This window comes from Oncorhynchus keta, unplaced genomic scaffold (assembly GCF_023373465.1).
Source record: "Oncorhynchus keta strain PuntledgeMale-10-30-2019 unplaced genomic scaffold, Oket_V2 Un_contig_1869_pilon_pilon, whole genome shotgun sequence".
NCBI classification, from domain to species: Eukaryota; Metazoa; Chordata; class Actinopteri; order Salmoniformes; family Salmonidae; genus Oncorhynchus; species Oncorhynchus keta.
In genome coordinates, this window is record NW_026281057.1 from 102,428 (window position 1) to 110,000 (window position 7,573).

General features: G+C 39.1%; 1 long non-coding RNA gene across 4 annotated transcripts; it reads right to left on the reverse strand.

Annotated features, from left to right (window-relative positions):
- Nucleotides 1–3,455: 3,455 nt before the first annotated feature.
- Nucleotides 3,456–6,745, reverse strand: LOC127920245 (uncharacterized). Of its 4 annotated transcripts, none has more exons than XR_008105451.1 (3): nucleotides 6,703–6,745; nucleotides 5,815–5,862; nucleotides 3,456–3,514 (listed from the first exon to the last, which is right to left on the reverse strand). It is a non-coding gene; the product is annotated as an uncharacterized LOC127920245 (long non-coding RNA). The 4 variants fall into 4 exon arrangements; XR_008105452.1 differs by lacking the exon at nucleotides 3,456–3,514 and adding an exon at nucleotides 3,521–3,579; XR_008105453.1 differs by lacking the exon at nucleotides 3,456–3,514 and adding an exon at nucleotides 4,275–4,333.
- Between the last annotated feature and the right edge of the window lie 828 nt (nucleotides 6,746–7,573).

Sequence of the window (7,573 nt, forward strand, 5' to 3'; positions counted from 1 at the left end):
TTCTGTCATCACTGTCCGTTTATAGGGGGGGAGAAAGATTTTACAAGGGGGCAGTTTGGGAGAAAACAAATCCCGTCCGAATCGAACTCTGGAATAACGGGCATTCTGGGTAATAATTACATAACCAACATTCTGTAGTGAAACGAGTCACATGCTGATAGGGCTTAGCCTAATTGTCTAAGAAAATTGAGGAGAGATTAACCCCTATCTTAACTAGGTTTATAATCAATAGCCTAACTGTTAAATGTGGCCTGGTTTTTATAAATGATCCATATCAATCTACAGAAATAAGACAGATCCTGCTTCGGTTGAGTGTTTGTTGAATAGCCAACTGATTCCGTGAGCACCAAAGCCTCACGCAATGGCAAATAAACATTGTATAAAGCGATTTGGTTGTTTTTCATCTTTGCTATGCTGTGATAAAGACTTTAACATTTGGTTTCCCATTAGAAGATACTGCGATAACTTATCATGTATTTAGTGTTGTTTACACTGTTGCAAACAGGCAGAATAATCCGATTGTAATCTAACAGCACCTGTTTGTCAGACACCATATGAACACAGCTCTGGCTCCTATAGGCTCCTTTACCTGCATCTGCTTGTATTGTCATTATTACAAATATTATAGTAAGTCATGTCATTATCATTAGTAGACTTAGTGTAGCAGCCTTGTATAACCATCGAGAGAGAGAGAGAGAGAGAGAGAGAGAGAGAGAGAGAGAGAGAGAGAGAGAGAGAGTGTGTGTGGTTTAATAGAACAGTGTTGTACTGGTTTAATAGAACAGTGTTGACCTGGTTTAATAGAACACAATGTTGACCTGGTTTAATAGAACAGTGTTGACCTGGTTTAATGGAACAGTGTTGACCTGTTTTAATAGGACAGTGTTGTCCTGGTTTAATAGAACGGTGTTGACCTGGTTTAATAGAACATTGTTGACCTGGTTTAATAGAACAGTGTTGACCTGGTTTAATAGAACAGTGTTGTACTGGTTTAATAGAACAGTGTTGACCTGGTTTAATAGAACAGTGTTGACCTGGTTTAATAGAACAGTGTTGACCTGGTTTAATAGAACAGTGTTGACCTGGTTTAATAGAACAGTGTTGACCTGGTTTAATAGAACAGTGTTGACCTGGTTTAATAGAACAGTGTTGACCTGGTTTAATAGAACAGTGTTGATCTGGTAACAGTGTTGACCTGGTTTAATAGAACAGTGTTGTCCTGGTTTAATAGAACAGTGTTGACCTGGTTTAATAGAACATTGTTGACCTGGTTTAATAGAACAGTGTTGACCTGGTTTAATAGAACAGTGTTGTACTGGTTTAATAGAACAGTGTTGACCTGGTTTAATAGAACAGTGTTGACCTGGTTTAATAGAACAGTGTTGACCTGGTTTAATAGAACAGTGTTGACCTGGTTTAATAGAACAGTGTTGACCTGGTTTAATAGAACAGTGTTGATCTGGTAACAGTGTTGACCTGGTTTAATAGAACAGTGTTGACCTGGTTTAATAGAACAGTGTTGATCTGGTTTAATAGAACAGTGTTGACCTGGTTTAATAGAACAGTGTTGACCTGGTTTAATAGAACAGTGTTGACCTGGTTTAATAGAACAGTGTTGACCTGGTTTAATAGAACAGTGTTGATCTGGTAACAGTGTTGACCTGGTTTAATAGAACAGTGTTGTACTGGTTTAATAGAACAGTGTTGTACTGGTTTAATAGAACAGTGTTGACCTGGTTTAATAGAACAGTGTTGTACTGGTTTAATAGAACAGTGTTGACCTGGTTTAATAGAACAGTGTTGACCTGGTTTAATAGAACAGTGTTGTACTGGTTTAATAGAACAGTGTTGACCTGGTTTAATAGAACACAATGTTGACCTGGTTTAATAGAACAGTGTTGACCTGGTTTAATGGAACAGTGTTGACCTGTTTTAATAGAACAGTGTTGACCTGGTTTAATAGAACATTGTTGACCTGGTTTAATAGAACAGTGTTGACCTGGTTTAATAGAACAGTGTTGTACTGGTTTAATAGAACAGTGTTGACCTGGTTTAATAGAACAGTGTTGACCTGGTTTAATAGAACAGTGTTGACCTGGTTTAATAGAACAGAGTTGTCCTGGTTTAATAGAACAGTGTTGACCTGGTTTAATAGAACATTGTTGACCTGGTTTAATAGAACAGTGTTGTCCTGGTTTAATAGAACAGTGTTGACCTGGTTTAATAGAACAGTGTTGACCTGGTTTAATAGAACAGTGTTGACCTGGTTTAATAGAACAGTGTTGTCCTGGTTTAATAGAACAGTGTTGACCTGGTTTAATAGAACATTGTTGACCTGGTTTAATAGAACAGTGTTGACCTGGTTTAATAGAACAGTGTTGTACTGGTTTAATAGAACAGTGTTGACCTGGTTTAATAGAACAGTGTTGACATGGTTTAATAGAACAGTGTTGACCTGGTTTAATAGAACAGTGTTGACCTGGTTTAATAGAACAGTGTTGACCTGGTTTAATAGAACAGTGTTGACCTGGTTTAATAGAACAGTGTTGACCTGGTTTAATAAAACAGTGTTGACCTGGTTTAATAGAACAGTGTTGACCTGGTTTAATAAGACAGTGTTGACCTGGTTTAATCGAACAGTGTTGACCTGGTTTAATAGAACAGTGTTGACCTGGTTTAATAGAACAGTGTTGACCTGGTTTAATAGAACAGTGTTGATCTGGTTTAATAGAACAGTGTTGACCTGGTTTAATAGAACAGTGTTGACCTGGTTTAATAGAACAGTGTTGTACTGGTTTAATAGAACAGTGTTGACCTGGTTTAATAGAACAGTGTTGACCTGGTTTAATAGAACAGTGTTGTACTGGTTTAATAGAACAGTGTTGACCTGGTTTAATAGAACAGTGTTGACCTGGTTTAATAGAACAGTGTTGACCTGGTTTAATAGAACAGTGTTGACCTGGTTTAATAGAACAGTGTTGATCTGGTTTAATAGAACAGTGTTGACCTGGTTTAATAGAACAGTGTTGACCTGGTTTAATAGAACAGTGTTGACCTGGTTTAATAGAACAGTGTTGACCTGGTTTAATAGAACAGTGTTGACCTGGTTTAATAGAACAGTGTTGACCTGGTTTAATAGAACAGTGTTGACCTGGTAACAGTGTTGACCTGGTTTAATAGAACAGTGTTGACCTGGTTTAATAGAACAGTGTTGTACTGGTTTAATAGAACAGTGTTGACCTGGTTTAATAGAACAGTGTTGACCTGGTTTAATAGAACAGTGTTGACCTGGTTTAATAGAACAGTGTTGACCTGGTTTAATAGAACAGTGTTGACCTGGTTTAATAGAACAGTGTTGTACTGGTTTAATAGAACAGTGTTGATCTGGTTTAATAGAACAGTGTTGATCTGGTAACAGTGTTGACCTGGTTTAATAGAACAGAGTTGACCTGGTTTAATAGAACAGTGTTGATCTGGTAACAGTGTTGACCTGGTTTAATAGAACAGTGTTGACCTGGTTTAATAGAACAGTGTTGATCTGGTAACAGTGTTGACCTGGTTTAATAGAACAGTGTTGACCTGGTTTAATAGAACAGTGTTGACCTGGTTTAATAGAACAGTGTTGACCTGGTTTAATAGAACAGAGTTGACCTGGTTTAATAGAACAGAGTTGACCTGGTTTAATAGAACAGTGTTGACCTGGTTTAATAGAACAGAGTTGACCTGGTTTAATAGAACAGTGTTGACCTGGTTTAATAGAACAGTGTTGATCTGGTTTAATAGAACAGTGTTGACCTGGTTTAATAGAACAGTGTTGACCTGGTTTAATAGAACAGTGTTGACCTGGTTTAATAGAACAGTGTTGACCTGGTTTAATAGAACAGTGTTGACCTGGTTTAGTAGAACAGTGTTGACCTGGTTTAATATAACAGTGTTGACCTGGTTTAATAGAACAGTGTTGACCTGGTTTAATAGAACAGAGTTGACCTGGTTTAATAGAACAGAGTTGACCTGGTTTAATAGAACAGTGTTGACCTGGTTTAATAGAACAGTGTTGACCTGGTTTAATAGAACAGTGTTGACCTGGTTTAATAGAACAGTGTTGACCTGGTTTAATAGAACAGTGTTGACCTGGTTTAATAGAACAGTGTTGACCTGGTTTAATAGAACAGTGTTGTACTGGTTTAATATAACAGTGTTGATCTGGTTTAATAGAACAGTGTTGATCTGGTAACAGTGTTGACCTGGTTTAATAGAACAGAGTTGACCTGGTTTAATAGAACAGTGTTGATCTGGTAACAGTGTTGACCTGGTTTAATAGAACAGTGTTGACCTGGTTTAATAGAACAGTGTTGATCTGGTAACAGTGTTGACCTGGTTTAATAGAACAGTGTTGACCTGGTTTAATAGAACAGTGTTGACCTGGTTTAATAGAACAGTGTTGACCTGGTTTAATAGAACAGAGTTGACCTGGTTTAATAGAACAGAGTTGACCTGGTTTAATAGAACAGTGTTGACCTGGTTTAATAGTGTTGACCTGGTAACAGTGTTGACCTGGTTTAATAGAACAGTGTTGACCTGGTTTAATAGAACAGAGTTGACCTGGTTTAATAGAACAGTGTTGATCTGGTTTAATAGAACAGTGTTGACCTGGTTTAATAGAACAGTGTTGACCTGGTTTAATAGTGTTGACCTGGTAACAGTGTTGACCTGGTTTAATAGAACAGTGTTGACCTGGTTTAATAGAACAGAGTTGACCTGGTTTAATAGAACAGTGTTGATCTGGTTTAATAGAACAGTGTTGACCTGGTTTAATAGAACAGTGTTGACCTGGTTTAATAGAACAGTGTTGACCTGGTTTAATAGAACAGTGTTGACCTGGTTTAATAGAACAGTGTTGACCTGGTTTAGTAGAACAGTGTTGACCTGGTTTAATAGAACAGTGTTGTACTGGTTTAATAGAACAGTGTTGTACTGGTTTAATAGAACAGTGTTGTACTGGTTTAATATAACAGTGTTGACCTGGTTCAATAGAACAGTGTTGACCTGGTTTAATAGAACAGTGTTGACCTGGTTTAATAGAACAGTGTTGACCTGGTTTAATATAACAGTGTTGTACTGGTTTAATAGAACAGTGTTGACCTGGTTTAATAGAACAGTGTTGACCTGGTTTAATAGAACAGTGTTGACCTGGTTTAATAGAACAGTGTTGACCTGGTTTAATAGAACAGTGTTGACCTGGTTTAATAGAACAGTGTTGACCTGGTTTAATAGAACAGTGTTGACCTGGTTTAATAGAACAGTGTTGTACTGGTTTAATAGAACAGTGTTGACCTGGTTTAATAGAACAGTGTTGACCTGGTTTAATAGAACAGTGTTGTACTGGTTTAATAGAACAGTGTTGACCTGGTTTAATATAACAGTGTTGACCTGGTTTAATAGAACAGTGTTGACCTGGTTTAATATAACAGTGTTGTACTGGTTTAATAGAACAGAGTTGACCTGGTTTAATAGAACAGTGTTGTACTGGTTTAATAGAACAGTGTTGTACTGGTTTAATAGAACAGTGTTGACCTGGTTTAATAGAACAGTGTTGACCTGGTTTAATAGAACAGTGTTGACCTGGTTTAATAGAACAGTGTTGACCTGGTTTAATAGAACAGTGTTGACCTGGTTTAATAGAACAGTGTTGACCTGGTTTAATAGAACAGTGTTGACCTGGTTTAATAGAACAGTGTTGACCTGGTTTAATAGAACAGTGTTGACCTGGTTTAATAGAACAGTGTTGACCTGGTTTAATAGAACAGAGTTGACCTGGTTTAATAGAACAGAGTTGACCTGGTTTAATAGAACAGTGTTGTACTGGTTTAATAGAACAGTGTTGTACTGGTTTAATATAACAGTGTTGACCTGGTTCAATAGAACAGTGTTGACCTGGTTTAATAGAACAGTGTTGACCTGGTTTAATAGAACAGTGTTGACCTGGTTTAATATAACAGTGTTGTACTGGTTTAATAGAACAGTGTTGACCTGGTTTAATAGAACAGTGTTGACCTGGTTTAATAGAACAGTGTTGACCTGGTTTAATAGAACAGTGTTGACCTGGTTTAATAGAACAGTGTTGACCTGGTTTAATAGAACAGTGTTGACCTGGTTTAATAGAACAGTGTTGACCTGGTTTAATAGAACAGTGTTGTACTGGTTTAATAGAACAGTGTTGACCTGGTTTAATAGAACAGTGTTGACCTGGTTTAATAGAACAGTGTTGTACTGGTTTAATAGAACAGTGTTGACCTGGTTTAATATAACAGTGTTGACCTGGTTTAATAGAACAGTGTTGACCTGGTTTAATATAACAGTGTTGTACTGGTTTAATAGAACAGAGTTGACCTGGTTTAATAGAACAGTGTTGTACTGGTTTAATAGAACAGTGTTGTACTGGTTTAATAGAACAGTGTTGACCTGGTTTAATAGAACAGTGTTGACCTGGTTTAATAGAACAGTGTTGACCTGGTTTAATAGAACAGTGTTGACCTGGTTTAATAGAACAGTGTTGACCTGGTTTAATAGAACAGTGTTGACCTGGTTTAATAGAACAGTGTTGACCTGGTTTAATAGAACAGTGTTGACCTGGTTTAATAGAACAGTGTTGACCTGGTTTAATAGAACAGTGTTGACCTGGTTTAATAGAACAGTGTTGACCTGGTTTAATAGAACAGTGTTGACCTGGTTTAATAGAACAGAGTTGACCTGGTTTAATAGGACAGTATTGTACTGGTTTAACACACGGTGACCATCCTACAGCCCAGCTCAGAGAGGACTGTTGTTCGACCTGAAACCCCAACCAACCAATCCACTGGAGGGTACATGGAAGAAGACTCTGTAGGTGGAGAGAGAGAGGGTCTGTAGGTGGAGAGAGAGAGGGTCTGTAGGTGGAGAGAGAGAGGGTCTGTAGGTGGAGAGAGAGTGGGTCTGTAGGGGAGAGAGAGAGGGTCTGTAGGTGGAGAGAGAGTGGGTCTGTAGGTGGAGAGAGAGAGGGTCTGTAGGTGGAGAGAGAGAGGGTCTGTAGGTGGAGAGAGAGAGGGTCTGTAGGTGGAGAGAGAGAGGGTCTGTAGGTGGAGAGAGAGGGTCTGTAGGTGGAGAGAGAGAGGGTCTGTAGGTGGAGAGAGAGAGGGTCTGTAGGTGGAGAGAGAGAGGGTCTGTAGGTGGAGAGAGAGGGTCTGTAGGTGGAGAGAGAGAGGGTCTGTAGGTGGAGAGAGAGAGGGTCTGTAGGTGGAGAGAGAGTGGGTCTGTAGGTGGAGAGAGAGAGGGTCTGTAGGTGGAGAGAGAGGGTCTGTAGGTGGAGAGAGAGGGTCTGTAGGTGGAGAGAGAGGGTCTGTAGGTGGAGAGAGAGGGTCTGTAGGTGGAGAGAGAGAGGGTCTGTAGGTGGAGAGAGAGAGGGTCTGTAGGTGGAGAGAGAGGGTCTGTAGGTGGAGAGAGAGGGTCTGTAGGTGGAGAGAGAGAGGGTCTGTAGGTGGAGAGAGAGAGGGTCTGTAGGTGGGAGAGAGAGGGTCTGTAGGTGGAGAGAGAGAGG